This window comes from Cervus canadensis, chromosome 7 (genome assembly GCF_019320065.1).
Source record: "Cervus canadensis isolate Bull #8, Minnesota chromosome 7, ASM1932006v1, whole genome shotgun sequence".
NCBI classification, from domain to species: domain Eukaryota; kingdom Metazoa; phylum Chordata; class Mammalia; order Artiodactyla; family Cervidae; genus Cervus; species Cervus canadensis.
In genome coordinates this window covers 36313773-36333944 of record NC_057392.1, presented here as the reverse complement: position 1 = coordinate 36333944, position 20172 = coordinate 36313773, and the positions used below count along the sequence as shown (strand labels likewise).

At 35.3% G+C, this 20172-nt stretch overlaps 1 protein-coding gene across 30 annotated transcripts in view; it reads left to right on the top strand.

The window, feature by feature from the left end:
• Positions 1–20172, top strand: part of ZBTB20 (zinc finger and BTB domain containing 20) — an 846256-nt gene that overhangs the window by 401059 nt on the left and 425025 nt on the right. For 3 of the 30 annotated variants that reach the window (XM_043474953.1, XM_043474946.1, XM_043474950.1), the window contains exon 1: positions 9174–9673. The exons of 24 other annotated variants lie outside the window; for them this stretch is intronic. The gene's annotated coding sequence lies outside the window, so the exon portion shown is untranslated. Of the gene's footprint in view, positions 1–9173; positions 9674–18980; positions 19038–20172 lie in introns of those variants that run through there. 3 more of the 30 variants (XM_043474948.1, XM_043474929.1, XM_043474939.1) reach the window with 3 other exon arrangements.

The window sequence follows — 20172 nt, the reverse complement described above, 5'->3', positions numbered from 1 at the left end:
AGTTATGGCTTCCTGTTCCATGAAGTATTTCTTCCTTGACCTACCTGCCATAACTGCTTAGCTTACACTTAAAGGAAAAAAAGTTTCCATTCCACTATTGAACCTTTAAAGAAAAATAAAAGTACAGTCTTTCTTTTTCACACAAAAGCATTCAGAGCACTAGTTTTAAAGAAAGCTTAATTCTTGCACTAGATGTTTTTAACTCTTTGTTCAGAACACAGAAATGCTACCCTCTCTTGTCTTTCTTTACATCTGTAAGACTTTTTATCATTTTCTCCTCCTAGTTCAGATTGTTTTGCTCTCAATACCAACTACTTCTCTCATTTTCCTCCACTATTGTTCCATCCCTTCCTTCTTTCTCTTGCTTTGCCTCAGTCTTCTTACTTTGCCCCTGTATCCCTCATACTTAAAATATCTGTAACGTCTCATCTGGACAAGTGTCTCCTAGTTTTGGCCTAGACTCAAATTGCATTTCTTAGTTGATCTCTTCTAAGTAGCCATTCTCTTCTCTACCAATAATTTCTCTATGTAACCATCCCAACCTCATTGGGCTATGTAATAATAAAAATAAATTCAAATTTATTTGCCTTGTTAATCAAAATGCTTCTCTTCAGGGTTGGGGACTCTTTAATATCTTCTGAAGAGCGCATATCACTTTGTCTTGTTAGTAAAGGTGGCAATATCTCAATGCATTAGCAGAAATTGAAAACTGTATGTTTCATTTATATTGATCATCAAACATGAAGGAGTTTATTTATATCCATGAGAGTTTTTCTGAAGTGAATCTTATATTTTTCAACCTTCTCAAAGTGTTGCAAACATGAGTTAACGTTTACATAATGATTCTGTGATCATCATTACTGTACTAGTTTCCTAGGGCTGTAACAAAGTACCACAAACAGGATGCCTCAACAAAGGAAACTATAAGCAAGGTGAAAAGACAGCCCTCAGATTGGGAGAAAATAATAGCAAACGAAGCAACAGACAAAGGATTAATCTCAAAAATATACAGGCAACTCCTGCAGCTCAATTCCAGAAAAACAAATGACCCAATCAAAAAATGGGCCAAAGATCTAAACAGACATTTCTCCAAAGAAGACATACAGATGGCTAACAAACACATGAAAAGATGCTCAACATCACTCATTATCAGAGAAATGCAAATCAAAACCACAATGAGGTACCATTACACGCCAGTCAGGATGGCTGCTATCCAAAAGTCTATAAGCAATAAATGCTGGAGAGGGTGTGGAGGAAAGGGAACCCTCTTACACTGTTGGTGGGAATGCAAACTAGTACAGCCACTATGGAGAACAGTGTGGAGATTCCTTAAAAAGCTGGAAATAGAACTGCCATATGACCCAGCAATCCCACTTCTGGGCATACACACCGAGGAAACCAGATCTGAAAGAGACATGTGCACCCCAATGTTCATCGCAGCACTGTTTATAATAGCCAGGAAATGGAAGCAACCTAAATGCCCATCAGCAGACGAATGGATAAGGAAGCTGCGGTACATATACACCATGGAATATTATTCAGCCATTAAAAGAATTCATTTGAATCAGTTCTAATGAGATGGATGAAACTGGAGCCCATTATACAGAGTGAAGTAAGCCAGAAAGATAAAGACCAATACAATATACTAACGCATATATATGGAATTTAGAAAGATGGTAACGATAACCCTATATGCAAAACAGAAAAAGAGACACAGATGTACAGACTTTTGGACTCTGTGGGAGAAGGTGAGGGTGGGATGTTTCGAGAGAACAGCATCAAAACATGTATATTATCAAGGGTGAAACAGATCTCCAGCCCAGGTTGGATGCATGAGACAAGTGCTCAGGGCTGGTGTACTGGGAAGACCCAGAGAGATCGGGTGGAGAGGGAGGTAGGAGGGGGGATCGGGATGGGAAATACATGTAAATCCATGGCTGATTCATGTCAAGGTATGACAAAAACCACTACAGTGTTGTAAAGTAATTAGCCTCCAACTAATAAAAATAAATGAAAAAAAAAAAAAAGAACTAGGGCTCTGGAATAACATGTATGTTTATATCCTGCTTCCACTGTTTACTATGTATTCCTGTGCCTGCTACTTTAAAGCTCAGTTTTCTCAACTATAAAATGGGAAATAAAATGGAAAAAAAAAAACAGGATGCCTTAAACAACAAAAGTGTCAGAGTTCTGTTGAGTAAAATCAGCAGGGTTGATTTTTTCTGAGGGTTCTGAGAAGAAATCTGTACCATCCCTCTTACCTAACTTCTGATTGTTTGCTGGCAATCTTTGGTGTTCTTTGACTTGTAGAAGCATCTCTTTCATCTCTGCCATCATCTTCAGGTAGTGTTCTCCCCATGTTCACGTCTGTGTCCAAAATCCCCCTTTATAAAGACACTGATCAAATTGGATTAGGGTTCCAGTCTACTCTAATATGACCTCATCTTAGTTAATTATATCTACAATGACCTTATTTCTAATAAATTCTCATTCTGAATTATTGTGGGTTAGAACTTCAACACATGAATTTTAAGGGACTATAGTTCAAACCAGAGGAAATGTAAATATTTCTGTGTAGAGCTCTATTACTTTGATATCTGTTGGACACAATTATCTGTATGTTTGCAAACTGTACGTAGTTCTTAACCTTGAATACTTCGTCCCTCACCTCCTCTGTTTCCTCTTCATTCAAAGGCACAGAGTGGTTATTTCTTCCAGTTCCCATTGTGCTTTCTTCTGGAAGTAACCCATCTTTCTATGTAATATGAATGAAAGACCCAGATAGCTGATGCTACTGGGTATTAAGGAAGAATATATAGGTTCCAAGTTAAAGACTCATTGATGAATAAAGATAAGTTTGAACAATTGTGTGTGCTTTATGACATCTTTGTTTGTTTTAGTTTCTTAAGGACTCTGTATTTTCTTTTATCTGAGTTATTGACCATGTTAAATCATGATATACTTATAGGCGAATATGAGATGGCTGGGTAATTAGAGGTATTAATGTATTATTTTTTTCAAGACAGTTATTAAAGTTAAAGCAATATGTTTATGAAAATATTAGAAATTGAATTATCTTGTCTACCACTTAGCCAAGAATCTACCCATTAGTATAGGAAAATCTGGGTTCCCCATACTGAAATTAGTAGTAGATGTGAAATTAGTAGAACAGAATTATGCTTTTGTATAGTGTCTATCCCACTGAGGTTTTTCAGCAAACATAGTGGAAGTGCAGAATTGTGTTGAAACACAATGCTGTGAGCGGGTAAGGAAAGGTACACTCTCAGTTCTTAGCAGGCAGTTCTACCTGGCAGGGTAAGGGGCCTGTAACCCCAGGTGCTGACCTACCAGCCGTGGCCCATGTGGTTCTCAGGGCATCGTGCTAATGAGCCACCCACTCCAGTGTGGGTCCAATTCTTGCAGCCAGAGCCAAAGTGGCTGTTTGATCTTTGGAGTGGCTCCTGCCACAGTGACTGCCTCTGTTTGTTTTGCCCCACCCTTTTGTCATTACTCCCACCATTATAGAACAAAAAAATGAGAAGTGGGAGGAGGTTGTGAGAGGACAGTGCAGGAACATGACTTTGCCAAATACAAAAAGCTGCTTAAGCAGTTCTTGTTCTAAAAGCTTGTGTAAGATTTCTGTGACCTATTAGTGAATATATTTTACTTTATATATCATTCAACAGTCTGCTAAAAATTGCTTTCCCTGATTCGGCTTTCTTGTTACTAAGATCTTAGATCCATCCTAAAATGCAGCCAGCCATTCAAATAAGAGGCAGTATTGCTTCCCGTCTTAGAAAGAGTCTTCCTTAATAAATATATGAATATGCTTAGAAATATTTAATTCATCTTATGCCTTGATATTTTAAAATCAATTCCTCTAATATATTTGAAAATCAGTTTGGTGACTTGATTATATTGGTCATTTTTTTTTACATTATGTGAAATTTTATTGAAAAGTTTTCACAGATTACGCAAGTTTATCTATTCTAATATATTATTTGATAAAAGTATAAACATGACTATGCTCATTTTATAGCATAAAAAAAAGCAAAAAGCTGAGGTACTAAATAGGTTATTTGAGATGATATAGGTGTTGATGTCCTTCTCTCCACTTGATACTGATAGTATCATTTGGATACTCTGGGCTTTAGCATATACTCTATGAGATGATCAAAATATTTTCTCCACATTATCTTGATAATATTTTTGTATCATAGATAAAGAGAAGGAAATTGACATGCAAGGGGATATTAATGACTTTTAGCAAATCACATATCAAGGTCACAGGAAAGCTGATAAGATCTTGGACTCCTTCCCTCTGTGAACTTAGCCATGACGAGTTTTCTGACAAGAAATATTTTTCTCCTTCAGGGAATCCCAATTTTCACATTTGTAAAGGTTGGAGACTTTCATTGAAAAAGTAATGCCTCAAGTGACAAGGACCTTTTGAGAAATTTAAGGTTTTAATCTCAACCTAACACAGACAAATATACTGACTACCACTTAACAATTTATGAATATTTCTAAAATTCTTGTTTCAACAGAATTCTAAATTTGAAACTGGGATTAAATCACCTTTCCCCTCCTTTGTTATCTAGTTATCACTTAGTAAAGCAGTTAGATATTAGGTATTTATGTACATATATAAAAATGCATAAGTCTAGAAACCATAAAGTATATGGACTTTATTTGGGAAAATGATATAAATATATATAAAATAGTATCAGTTTTGAAATGTTTCTATAAGAATGTCTCAGTTCATTTCAGTTGCTTGGTTGTGTCTGACTATTTGTGTCCCCATGGACTGCAGCACTCTAGGTCTCCCTGTCCATCACCAACTCCCAGAGTTTACTCAAACTCATATCCATTGAGTCGGTGATGCCATCCAACCATCTCATCCTCTGTCATTCCCTTCTCCTCTCTCCTTCAATCTTTTCCCAATAATAATATCTGCTTGTAATCATTTTTAACTAGAGGATTAATTTTCCCTCAATAAGCCTGGAGAATTAGGCAATAGAGATCCAGTCTGGCCAGAATTTTACTAAATTGTTGTTATCAAACCTATTATCCAGGAAAGAATACAGGAAGTAGTCATCTTCCATGCTTCTGTGTGTGTGTGAGAGAGAAAGAGAGAGTTAGTTGCTCAGTTGTGTCTAACTCTTTGCAGCCCCATGGACTGTAACCCACCAGGCTCCTATGTCCATGGGATTCTCCAAGCAACAGTACTGGAGTGGGTTGCCATGCCCTCCTCCAGGGTATCTTCCTGACCCAGGGATGGAACCCTGGTCTCCTGCATCGCAGACTGATTCATTCCCATCTGAGCCACCAGGGAAGCCCCTTCTATGCTTCTATGTTCTACCAATTAGGAGTTCCAGCTGAGAAATAAACAGATTCTAGAAAGCTCTGACCCGGGATATCTCACTCAGGCTAGTGTGGCTCAGAAAGTTCCTATACTTTCTTTTTTTTTTTGTTCCTATACTTTTTAATTGATCTGCTGATTTCCCCATCTGATGATCTCAGCTAGAGGCCATTGAATAAGAACCAATAATAGAGGATCCAGGCAGTCGCTTATCCCAAAGAAATCCTCAAAGGAGAAATGATACTTACCCATTCAAGTAAATGAGAAGAGCCTTCTTGAAGCCCCTCCAATGACCCCTTCTGTGAAATAATACCCCATTTCACCTACGTCCAGCTTCATCACCATCAGTAAATGCGTGTTCCGTTAATATTTACTCTACACTTTAGCTCACTGGAGCTATACAATACTGGAGATGGTTGGGCTAAATCAAGGTCAAGTGAGAAGAAAGTATGTGGAAAGGGCATCAGGGCGCCTGAAGTTTGAGAATGCTGGTGGTTAACTGGTAGTTAGTAAACAGTGTCATCGGGTTGGTCAGGGGAGAGCTTATGACTGTACTGAGTTCTGTACTCTCCCCACTGAGTCCCAAATAAGTTTTTACATCTCCATGAAATAAAATGTAGCATTGTATTAATAACTTGGAAAATTAATGTTTTTTTCTCTATAATTAACTGGTAAATTCTTGTGTTATCTATCTCTATTTTGTGGGTCAACTCTTCTCTGGCAGCTCAGCTGGTAAAGAATCTACCTTCAATGCAGGAGACCTGGGTTTGATCCCTGGGTTGGGAAGATCCTCTGGAGAAGGGAATAGCTGCCCACTTCAGTATTCTGGCCTGGAGAATTCCATGGACTGTATGGTCCATGGGGTCACAAAGAGTCAGACACGACTGAGAGACTTTTACTTCACTTTTCTGTTTTCTTAAGCACCACCATTTCAGCTATATTATTAACATTCTCAAAGGGATTTCTACCAGACTACCAAGTCCATTTTGTTTTAGCTAAGTCTTATTTACGTGTATTGTCTAAGGCAGACTTAGATATTACCTGTGTCATTTGATTCCAAAACAGTAAACTTTAGTTGTATGTGATAAGCTTTAGCTCTGAACGCTTCAAATACCATATATTGTACACCTATTCTGGGCTAATTTCTATGCTTTGTATCCTAGGTACATTATCTCCTTTAATCTTCACAACAAACTATTTTAGAGATAAGATATTTGAGCCTCAAAGAACCTAGTTAATTTGATATATGGCATACACCTAGTAAGTGGCCGAGCTAGGATTCAAACCTAAGCCTTTCTGACTCAGTCTTCCTCTCACTTTTTAGACCATTATCTCATTCTTCTTGTAAAGGTGTATACGATTCTGAATTATATTCTGAGACTCTGAGAAGTTTTAATAAGGGAGAGGGGGGCTGTCATAGCATGTGATGTAATGCTAGTTTCCATCATCTAAAACATGCCTAACTCAAGCTAGCTGTCAGTTTGTCCCGCAGTGCTAGCCTATTGGTATAATAAATTATATTTTCCAGTCTTATTTTGAGACATGTCTCTCATTAGATACAGGAGTTTAGCTTAATTCTCAAATTAACCTTAAAACTACCCTAATTTTTCTAGATTAAAAGTAATGACATAAATATTATATGTGACCAAGTAACTATCAAGTAATGAAACTGATGGTGTATGGGTATTAGTGGCACTGGTCTCATTATTTAAAATGAATCCACATAGTGCATATCCAGTTTTACCACTTGTGAGTTTCATAACCTATTAATTGGAGATGGTAATAGTACCTACTTCATTATATTGTAAGGATTAAATGAGATAATATATGTAAAGTCCTTAGAACAGTTCCTAGCATATAGTAAGCACTCAATAAATGGTAAACTTATTAGATATAATTACTACAGAAATAAAAATGAAACAATAACTGGTAAGCACTTGGTAGATATCAGTATTTCCATACATATGTGCTGAATAAATTAATAAATTATGTCAGTTCTCCAAATTGGCTAGCTGTTAATGATTTATGGTAAATACGGTATTCTGGTGGCTGTCTCACTGTTGAGTTTAGTATAAAACAAAGTGTTTAATGTCATTAAGAACTCTATGCAAAAAAAAAAAAGAACTCTATGCAATTTTCAAGAGCATTTCCTAGCTCTGAAAGAGCTTTTTTGGTATTAGGGTATCATTTCTTTTCTTCAACATCTTCTGCCTTAGTACTGTATAGCGTAAACTGTCTGGTTAGAGTTATACATGTGACCACTAAATGGAAATAGGTTTTCCCCCTCCCTTATTAGCCATACAGATATGATTTCTCTTATGGTACAATGAAAACAGAAATTGTATCTAAGTTTGTACATAGTAAAAGAAGAGAATGGCTGAAAAAAACAGTCAGTATATGTTGGGAATGCTGCTTATTTGCGTAAGACAACTGAAACACACTGAAAGTAAGAATGACGTACACAGTCACTATTGGTACCAGTTATGGAGGCACTGCTTACTTTTCTGATGATGTCAAGATATTACAATATAGGGAATCTTTTTTCTTAAGAAATTGATTTTAAAATCCTAAAATGTTTTGTGATTATGTACCTGACTTTATCATGCTCTAAATATCATAGTTTCTAAATAACTGCTAATCTAATTCTAATGAAAGTTTTAGAAAGGGTTCAAAGGTTTGCTCTGCTTAGAATATTCCCCTACCGATGATGTTACCCCTCTACCTTTCGAAACAGCCCATGGATCACTTCTAGAAGCCCTGCCTCATTACATTTATGCATATTTATGTCATTCCTTTTGCTATCTTGTACTGTAGTTTTATGTTTAGATTTTCCCTTTTTGAGTCTGGTGGCTAAATTGTGAGCTTCTTGAAGACAGAAACTGTGTTTTATTTATCTCTCGATACATAGTATTATTCAGTTCCTAGAATTGAGTAGGGTGCTCAATAAATATATATCCAATAAACTGATGCTTTCAGTCACATACATACACACACACACATATTAGATCACGGCATGAATAGAATGTCCTATATCTTTGCATATTCTTTAAGTGCTTATGAACCTTTTAACATTCCTTATAAACAGATTGATATATCTCTGAATGTTCTGGTCACTTTGAGGGAAATTTTCTAATGTTTGAAAAAACTCTTTTTTTTTTTTTTACCTTTTCTTATTCTTTGTTTTTACTTTGAGCATCACTTTTGTCATGGACACAAGTGTGCTGTCAAGTATTGATTGTTTGACTGAACCATACAGTATTTTGAATCCTTAGTTTCATTCACACACTGCCTGTTTGGTGGCTTTGGTCAAGCACATTATCTGTATGTTACATAATAAATCCATGGATTGTTTCAGTTAACTAGAAGAATAAAAATCTTACTTTCAAAAAAGTTCTCAGCATTTAATACAGTGCTTGGCATATTGTTAGGACTCAATAAATGTTTGTGGAATGCGTGAATAAGTCAGCCATTATTGTTAACTGTTTTGAGGTATGAGATTTAAAAATAAAAAGACTAAATGAAATGCCCAGTATCAGGCAGCCTCGTGACAGCAAATCTGACATTCAATAATTCTTACCTCTGTGTTTCTAGACTGTTACACAAGCTCACTGAGAAGTGCTGTATATGTCTGATTTCTCAACTTCACCTTGCAGTAAACTTTTGCAATCTGGAGGCTAGAGACCTCTTTTGTAAATGTTGTCTGCCCGATGACTGTGTTGGCACTGAGGGGGCCTTAGCAGATAAAGTGGAGGAACATATGGCTCCCATCTGAATACAAACTGGTGGACATACGTGGTAATTCAGTGGAGATGTCCTCTATATTGTAAACCGAAAGAGTATGATTCGAGGTGTTTATAAACGGCGTCTGAATTCCACCCCCACACACACCCTCCCCACATCTTTCCACTGTAGTTTTATCGGCCTGAATCATAGCCTTCTAGCGTCCCAGGCTCACTGCGTTATTTGTTAAAATGGCCAGCGTGAGGAATTATTAATTAAAGCTAACAAATCACCCTGACTAGCTGTGCCCTGGCATGGCTGAAGGTTGATTGGCGAAAGTGTTCTCCTTTGGAGAAAAGACTTTTTGTGCTTGTGACGCAGTCAGGGACGGATTATTGAATATGCAAGTTAGAAGAAAAATCACAGGACAAGCAAATTGAGTATTTACTGGCAAATAATTGCTCTCTTAAGCTGTGGCTCTCTTCCTAAATTCTTAACATTCCCGGGGGTTAGAAAGAAACACAGAAAAATGCATCGGTACAGAGTACATTTCAAAAAAATTACCTAGACTGATGTTTCAGACTTGTGCAGGTAAGTGCGGTTATGTGTGCATGGAAAGTGAAACAACAAGGGGAAGCAAGGGGAAAATGGGGGAAATGTTTAATCTGGTGGGTTTTTAAAAATCAATTTGTTGTTTATTGAAATACTGCTCGGCGTATTTCTGCCTTGACTGAGAGTTTAGTTTCAGTGCTGCATTTATTGTGAAAGTTAGAGAAATGAGAAGGAGGGAGGTTTCTCAGAGTTACTTTGTGTCTTTATCAGCAGGAGTATGTTAATGCTTTGCCCCAATAATAGTTATAAACTTTGCTCAGATATTTGTGGATATTTGTATAAAATTATCACTTGATTTAAGACTCTTATTATTCTCAATATTATTAATTATGATCTGTTTAGGAGCATCCCAAACATGTTTGGGTACAACTATTGCTTTTATTTTTCAGAGTAAACTCTGTTTTATATTAGCACCAAGCTAGTCCTTGTTCAGAATTTCTAAAGGGACATTACAGTTCCGGAATAGTTACTTAAACTTCGGGCTTCTGTAATAACCAGAGTGTCCTTATTGTCAACTGTGTGGTCTTTTTATCTGAAGTGTTGATCAGACTACTGAGATTCGTGGACATTTTAAGATAAGTGAGACTAGGTTAAAGACTTATTTAAATACATAAAAACATGAGTGTGAAAATGAAGGCTCATTTTATGTATAAAATACTGACTTAAGAAACAGAGGTGTATTGCTAATACAGCTGGGTTAAGTGAACAACATTATCAAAACACATATATCCACTGAATTTCATATTCTGTGAAATCCTGGAATATGTGCTTTCATTGACAACAAACTGTTTTTGAAATGAGAGTAACTGGCTGGCAAAATAGCATTTGAGGATTGTAATAACTATGAATAACATGGATTTAAAACAAAGGTATAAACATAATTTAAACTAAATTAACTAATTAATAATTACAAAGTGCTTTAACAATAAAACATCTACAAGATAGAATAATAGTAATAATAATAGAAGTGGAAGGTCTGGCAATCACTCAAAAATTAAATCAGATGACTATCATGTTTTTAGACAATCAGAATTTAAAAATGTAAAATTTAACTTTTATTTTACCTTCTACTCTATTCCTGAACCATGCAATATTGTGCTGGCTACAATTTTTCCTTACCATATCTATTTTATTAAAAAATGACTTCTCTTAATATGAAGAATAGAGCTCAGAAGAAAGTTTAGAAAGTGTATTTTTTAAAGGTTTAATTCCCACTGGATAACATTCTGTCCTCAAATTTCAAAAGGCAGCCCTCTTAAAGTTTCTTGTGACTATGTGAGGGCACAATTTGGTCCATTATTTTCAAATAGCAAAGGGGGCATTTAAAGCATATGTTCAGAGACTAAACCATCTGCCTGCTTTATTATGAATACCACAGAATTATGAGGACTTGGAAAGGCTCAGAAACTGAACCAGAGTTCTGTACAAGATTTTTTTAAAAAAAATACAGCACTTTTGTTTTAAAAAGTGCTTTGTAACCACTTACTTTTGCTAAGTATTTCATTAGTTCTTCTGTGGGAGAATTGTATCATTACACCATTTTGATGTATGGGGAGTCAATGGCAAAATGTAGTTGACTGACATGAACCTATTGCAAGTTAATGGTAATATTTTCCCTCTCATTTAACTCACTCCATTTAAATGCCTCTTAGAGTTTTGGATTGACTTATCAATAGTGAAACTCACAGTGAACTGAGGAAACATTATAAAATGGTGACTGCTGGAATAAAAATGAAATCCAGCTGCTAGCTTCTGGACTGTCTACAAATGAGTTGCAAGAGACAAGTGGAGGTCAGACTAAAGAGCATATCTGTAATCCAGTTGTGATGTATTCCAAGTATCAATCAACTATTGGTGCCCATGATGAGGGGTGGAATGGAATAAACAAGGGCAACTTGGCATTATTCCTGCATGGTGCTGTATTCTTTTGATATCTGAAAGGATATGAGATCCAGAAATAAATATAAGAACAAAAATCATATTTGGGTCTCAACACAATAATATTTCAGCCCAAAGATGTTAGATAAGGACAAATTAAAATGAGTGTCATTGTTGAGATGTCCAGTGCCCAATTAGAGTTCTTCTAACTTCCCTGAGTTGTTAGCAGAATCAGTCTGAGACTAGCTGGATCATTATCAGAGGAAATACAGAAAATAGACTAAACCCATTTTGAATAAAGGCTTTCATTGTTGAAATGACTTATCACTGTTTGTTGCTTAATGAAAATTATTTAAAAAAGTAACAGTGGAGGCAAAGGACTAAAGAGTTTCATTGAAAATTTTAAGATATATACATATATATGTATGGAAGATTCATATAAGTAAATAATTATGCATATATACTTATGTACATGCATTTACAATTTTTAAAAGAAAAAATATAAATTACAAACCTTGTTAGGCTGATTAAACCTAGGATTTGGTTGTTTCTTGTTGTTTTTTTTTTTTTAATACAGTCAGTCTAAAAGACTGAACACACAGATTTTAACACAGCTATAGTTGGCTTTCAGAACTGAAGGATGTCAGAATTAACGATCTGGTGCCAAAAATACCTATGTTCAAATTCACGTGGATATTCTCATAGTAGTAATTTTAATTTTATGCCTCTCTATATTGCAGTCCTGCAAATAATCAAATGAATTTATTAGCCCAAAGACTATAAAATATTTCCATTATTTCAAAAGGCTAGTTTTTATTTTATATTTTAGGTGAGTTTTTTATATATATATATGTGTGTGTGTATATATGTATATATGGGCTTCCCTGGTAGCTCAGTTGGTAAAGAATCTGCCTGCAATGCAGGAGACCCCAGTTTGATTCCTGGGTTAGGAAGATCCCATGGAGAAGGTAACAGCTACTCACTCCAGTATTCTGGTCTGGAGAATTCCATGGACAGAGGAACCTGGCAGGCTGCAGTCCATAGGGTCACAAAGAGTTGGACACAACTGAGCAACTTTCACACACACACATATATATAAATACACACAGAGACACACATACTCTTTGTTTTGTTTTTCTCATTTATTTCTACCATCTAGTTCCAAAAAGGGAATTAAAATGACTGAGAAAGGAAAAGATGCAAGTAATACAGTGAAATACACAAAGTAAAAGTAGATAAAAAAGACAAAAATAAAATAAAAGAAACAATAAACAAAGGCAAAGATATAAAAATAGAGTCAAGAGTGAAGTGGTACACAAACTACATTCAATGGAGTGCTATACATTTTCCTTTACACTTGCATGCAGTCAAGTCAAAGAGAAAGCCATGACAAGTTATGCAATTTATAACATTCATAAGAATAATTTAAAAATCTCCATCATTCACTGCTAAGGTTCTTGAAGAATGACAGACTCTGAATATTTAGAGAACTCAGTGCTAAGGGAGCTTCCACTGAAAATAATTATAGGCTACAGAGACCTAGAGGTCAGGGCAGAATCAGCAGTTATACTTTCGTGAGGCATGTGTAGAGGAATAGACTATAGTAATCTCTTTTCAGTCCCAGGAGAGAAGTTTCTTGGGAGGAGGAAGGGGAAGCTTCAATTAGTGCAGATACGTTGGCAAGACCAAGATTTTATGGAAAATAGGGATTTCAGGAGAAATTTTAATAATTATCTCATATACATATGTATACATATATAGTTTAACAATAAATAAAAAATTTAGAAGGCATCTACTTTTATAATAGCCATTAAAACACATCTTATCAAATAAACCTCTTGAATCAACTTTGCTTTCCTAAGTTGTTATTGAAATGTGCTGCACTTCTGCCATTTTTTTTCCTACTTTTACTTGAAGCACACTGTCAGTCTTTGTGAAGTTTTAAAAAGAACCTTTTCTGGCTTGAATGTAATATTTCTTGCCTTTGCGTCCTTCCTTGGTTCATTTTCAAAAGTCTTAGCAAACTACCTGGTCTTTTCATGGAAATTTTGATGGTTAAGTCACATTGAATAGGTCTGTCTTTTCTCCATATTGAAAAAGTGAAGCATAAAGATTTTTTTCCCCACATTTCCTTTGTAGTACAATCCATAGTAAGTAGTCCAAGGACCACCTGTATCAGAATTACCTAGGGTATTTGTCAAAATGAAGATCCCTGGACCCTATTCCTGAATTTCTGAATTAGAAGCTCTGAGGTTAGAGTCTGAAGATCTGCAATTTAGTAAGTTACCCAGGTTAGTAGCATACACTAAAGTTTGAAAACCACTCTTACAAGATTGTGATTTTAAAATTTCTAGTATATGAGTATAAAATGGTATAATTTCCACTCTACAGTTGATGAGAGCTAATTATATATAACACAGACTAAAACACTAAGGCATATTAAGTGATGATGGATGGCCTGGACCCTTAAAGTCATATCTCGCCATTACAGGAAGATGTTCTTAAAATTTTTATCTGTCATTTACTGAAAACTACTATGTGCTAAGTCATGTGTTGCATCTGGGTAGTAGAGATACAAAGATGAAAAAGAACAACTCCATCCATTATCTGAAAAAATGCATATTCTAGGATAATTTATTACTACTAAGATATTTTCTTCTCTGTACTAGGATAAGTATGAATTGCACATAATATTCTCTTGAGTAAAACTGAAGATTTCCATTGTATTATATCAGTATGAATTGATACTTGATAGAAATTTTATATAATAAACCCTGCTACAACTTGGAAGCTGCAAAATGCAAGAAACCGTTGTCAGTTCCTCCTTCTTCCCCTCAGCAATAGACTGCATCCCCCAGTACTTAAATGGGAGGGGACCTACTAATTCCATTTTTCTTGTCCATCAGTGATTTGATACTAGGATTCCTTTTGAGAGGAGGAGAGGGATGTGTAAATAAACGCACCTGACGTTATGAAGACTTGCATGTCCTTTTCTACTGCCTCATCTAAGGCCTCAGCTGACCTATAGGAAATGCTGGAGCCTAGCCTCCCTTGTTGGCATGTAGGGCAAAATATGGAGGAACTTGAGTGATCCTGCCTAATGCCCTGCTCCAAAGCCTCATTAGTGCCAGGAATTGGTATCAACAGACTAGATGAGATATTTTATGCGTAAAGGAATCTGGTAGCTGGTCTGAGGAACAGGATAGAACTTGCAGTTTCATTGACGATTCATGTTTTCCTGGAAAAGTACTGGAGACAGTCTCCCCCTTTATTATTTCCAGAACAATATGAGAAATATTGTGAGACTTTCCATATCTTTTTTCCTTTCCTTCCCTTCTCTTCAACATATATTTGCTATGTATTTAGTGCCATGCTTTCTTCTAGGAACTTTAGGGATAGAGTGATAAATAAAGTTTCTACTTTCCTGAAATCTATATTAGGGTACATAATGTATTAGGGTTAGAAGGTGAATAAAATTACTAAATGTAAAATGTAAAGTAATGTAAGTATAATATGATTCATTTTAAAGATATTGCCTGTTGCACTCTCCATGACTTACAAGTATATTCATGTTATTTCATTATATATATATATATATATATATTTGTGTGTGTGTGTGCATGTGTGTATAAATATATCTATTTCTTGATGCATTTATAGACTTCTTTGGGGAACAGGCTAGTCAATCCAGGACTCTACTTATTGTGGGAAGCTTTTTTTCATAGGGACCTGCACATAATGTAAGGGGGAAAACAAGCACACTATAAGGATCAATATGTGTACATGGTCAAATACAAGACCCTTCTTTTCCATCTTTTTGTTTACTTGTGTGTATGTTTCCTGGGTTTTGTTTTTGTTATTTAAGATCTAAATGCTAGGTACTTCAGACACCCGGGGTTCTAAGAGTTAGGGTCAATCTTCAAGTGAACAAAGTAAAGATGACAAATGATTAATAATGTATGTACCTAGATAAGATTCTATGAAGGATGCAGTACTATCCTAGAAGAGATCAGAGCATAGGCAATAGGAAAAGTTTCCCAGAGGGATTCAGGGAATCCCTTAGTCTCAGTTAACTTAGACTAACAACACAACAGTAAAACAAAATAAAAATATTTTTTTAAAGTAAACTTCTAATTTTTCACCTGATCACAAAGGTGTGATCCAAGTGTGATCACCTAATATGTATCCATGATGGAAATATTCTAGACAATAAGACAACCTACATTTTTTTAAAAAAAAGGGAGTAGTGGAAATCATTGGTTAACTCAGCACTTGAGAGAAACCATTGTCAACGTTCATAAGAAACTTTCTGAACATGTATTATGTTCCAGGGTTATGCCAACCAGCCACTGTTGTCTCAGAAGGGAACATTTTAATTAGCAGGCAATATGAATAGAGGCAATTCAAACTTTAACTCCTCTTGACTGTCTTCAGCCTTGGTATTACAAACCAGCTGGGTCCCCACTGGAGTTAGTGTAGCTAAAAGAGCATATATGCGTGTTCTCCTGAACACACACATAGCACCAGCTGTCACCCTCGCCTGGTAGAGGTGTGAAAGTCAGGTTCACTGACTCTGCTTCTTCTCGGCCTCTGTGACCTTGGGTGAGTTATTTGGCCTCTCTGTGTCTTGGTGTCCTTCTCTGTCAACTTGGATTATTAACAGTATATACCTCACAAGATATTTTGAGAAATGAATAAAATAATGCATATAAAGTGCTAATCACAGTTCTGGGCACATAGTGTAGTATTCCGTAAGTGCTGTCATTATTATGATGCTGATTACTATTACAGTTATTTTCATTGCCAAGGAAACTTGCTGAAAACATATTTTGTCCAGTGCATCTGCATTGTCACTACTGACAAAACAACTAAAAACACACTTATTACTGAGGGTGGAACAGAGGTATCATCTTTGCGACACACATTAAGAATCTGGATTTATAGCTGAAAATTATAATATAATTCAGTAGATAAATGACATTATGCAGACTAATTTTCTGTTTCTAGATAGAAATGATGTTTAAATCTGCCTTAAATGTCCTTCCTGTTACAGATTTTGTTTCAACAATTTGTGGCTTACTAGGTTTGTTTAATTAAAGGAACTTTAAATCCAAAGCCCTAATGTTTTCCACATAGTACTGTATTTTTTATACCATCAGTGACTGAAAAAGATTAGAAACATAACTTGACCTAATGAGGCATCTTCAGGAAGGAGAGACTTCTACATTGTCAAAATCTGTATTTTAACGTGATAGTGAACAAAAATATCTAGCCTAGCAGTGCCACATGTTAGGTGCTTAAATACATATTTTGAATTGATTTACAATTTGCAAGAAAAAAGCACATGAACATCAGTGTAGATGTTTTGTAGAAGTGTAAATGATTTTAAGAGAAAGATTGCACAGTAGAATAACAATATATTAGAAAAATTCATTTGTGTGGAATCTTGACAACATATTATGTTAACGTTATAAAATAGTAGGCTTGCCTCAGTATGAAAGGCAGAAACGTACAGTAGACTTTGTAGTTGCACAGCCATGTATTTGGTTATTCCCTCCACTATTTGCAAATTATATAATCATGGATACATTATTTCTTGTGGCTAAGTCCTTAAACAGAAAATGGGGCAATAATGGCCTCATTGCATGGTAAGTTTGTGTAGTGTCTAGAAGAGTTCTTGGAGCATGATAGATAATTGATATCCATTGACAACGGCAGTGACAACAATAAGATAGAAAAACCCTGTGTACAATGAATATAAGCCTATTATGTGTAGAATATATATATAAATATAAATATGATTCATATGAATTGTTATATACATTCCAATATAACAAATACTAATACCTGAAATTGCCTTGCTTAATATTTGACATACAAAGTGCTGCGTATAAATTTTACCTATTTAAATGCTATTATGAAAAGGTCTGCCTTATTTATTTTAGTTAAATGAAGATAAAATTAAAAACTCTAAAACCAACTCTATCTTTTGAAGAATGACAATAAAAGCAAAAGCCAACAAAAGATCTGTTACTAACATAGTCAAATAATTTGAACTTAATGCAAATAAAAAGCAGGGAAAATGCTCCATTTCAAATGATAGGAAAAGTGAATTAACTTGAGATACTCTTAGGTGACCCGTAATCTGAATAGTATTAATTGGAAGCATTTTAAAGATCATAGGGCTATTATTTCTAGTTTCAGTGGTAGCTACATATGGAAAATGGCTGCAGATATTCACAATACAAAAATAGTTCGTTGCTAAATTCGAAATTCTGTTAATGTCACAAACAGTGGGATGTGAAACACAAATGAATTGTGATGACAGTTGAGTCCCAAGCTGCCTATTTTTTTTCCCTCAGAGCTGCCCATATTTGGCTTTATATTTTCTCCAGTCCTGATTTAACCCATCAATATTTGTGTTTTCTGAAGCTAGCACTACCTTGGAGCAGACCACTTTTAAGGATTTTATTCCTAAATGCATCTGGTTCCTAGGAATTTTGCTCTCACTGCTTTTCTTCTACTGATAGGTACTCTTGAATCTTTCTTTATGTCTTACCTTAGAGTCAGAGTTTCAATCACTTTTTAACCTACAGGCTTCTAGGGCTTGGGATTGTTCTTTACTCCATCTCTCTGGAGTAAAGTGTCTTTCCATTTTTCTTCATCTGCAGGACATATTTCTTCTCCATGTTGCTTTGACTTCCTGTTATCCTGATAACCTACATTCATTTCCTACTATAGTTTGTTTTTTTGTAAAAAACTTGTTTTTCTAAATGTCACTCTTATCCTCTTTGGTGGAAGATCTTTATGATCCTAGATTTGGGGAACAAAACTAGATACACTATTTTATGAACTGAATAAAGCTCCCTTTTAAATATAGCAATTTGATATAGCCATAAGCTAGTTTGACTTTGGGAAAATGTCATTTTAAAATATCTCTAAAATGCATTGCTAAAGTGACCAAATTATTTTGGCTTAATGGATTTTGTAGCTTGGACACCAAACCTACCTCACAGAGCAACAGTCGGGTGAAATATATTTTATCTGCGTTTTACTCCAGACAGTGATTTGGCTATCATTTATTGAGTGACCTCTCTGCACCAAGAATTTTACATATAATTCTTAAAACAATCCTGTGAGATAGCTACCATTATCTTCACTTAATAGATTAGAAAATTTTGATCTAGAGAGGTTAAATAACTTGTTAAGGGGTGGAAGTGGGATACACACCCAAGGTTCTAAGACTCTAAATCTCATCTTTCCTCCTTTACCACATTCTTATGCCTGGTTATGTATTTACATTTTGGTAATGGGAAAGAAGTTTGTAGTATAATTTAATCGGAGGCATAGCCAATTTCCTCAAAGCAAACAAAGTAATGATGAGATTTCACTGTTATCCTTTTTATAGAAATATGAGCTTCAGGTTGTGGATTCACTGATCTCCAGAAGGCTGAAGCACATGAATGTAGGTAACTTTCTTTACTGCTCCCTTTGGTTTCAAGAGACAGGTTATTATTAGTTCTGAATAAACTGGAGCTTAAAATGGGTGGTTCATAGAACAGGGATTTCAGGTTTACCCTCAAAAGTCTCCTGTGACTTCTCCTAGTTATTTTCTCCAAAATTGAAATCTGATGATTTTTCTCAGCAAATGTATTCTGTAGATATTTTCTCCCACCAAATTTCTGAAGAATTGTTATTAGTAGTACTAGTATTAGTACCTTTATAAAGTAAACACATAATGTACTTTTAATACATTCATCATCAATCTATATGTTTATCTTATGAGGCACTAATACTATTTTGCTTTTATATAGCACTTCATGGTTTACAGTTTGGAAAATACATACCAAAGAGATAGCACTTAGTAGGACATTGCCTTTTTCTCAGGTTCATTTCAAGTGGAGATATATAATTTAGCTAGAGTTTGGACATACAGTAAAGCAGTGGTAGGACTACCCTCCTGCCAAGATTGAGAATCTTTACTTTCCAGATTAATACTTAGTATTTGCCCTTGAGCAGTTGGACCATTGAATTTGCCAGTTTGCAATCCAAATCCTAAGACCTTGCTTTGAGCAAGGACTTGAGTGTTAGTGTAGATAGGCTTAGTTTATCTCTTTGCCACAACCACTGAACTTCATTTGGGTCAAAACCTCCAAGAGGAACTCTGGAAATTTCACTAGCATTTAGAGTGAAATTTTAGCTTAAAAACAGAAAAAAAAAAAAAAAACAGTAGCAAGAGCCCTGGAACCATCTTTCTTCAAATATTCCCCAGAGAAGAAAAATATAAAAGCCTTATTGTATGATGCTAAGTTTTGGTTTATACATCATGAGTGCTTTTCTTAGGCAGCAAGCTCACCCTTCTTCCACTCACAATGAATGTTCAATGTCCTTCTCTCAAATTCTGGATATTGCCAATTTTGATATATGTCTTCACTATTATTTAATACTCTAAATTTAAAATAGATGTTTCATTCTTACACTTTTTGAAAATTCAGGAGGCTTTATTTATCAAAAATTACTGTAAAACTCAGCCCCAAATCTTGTTTTTTAAAAAATAAATATTGCCACTTTTTACAAATCTGAATACCATAGGCTATGTT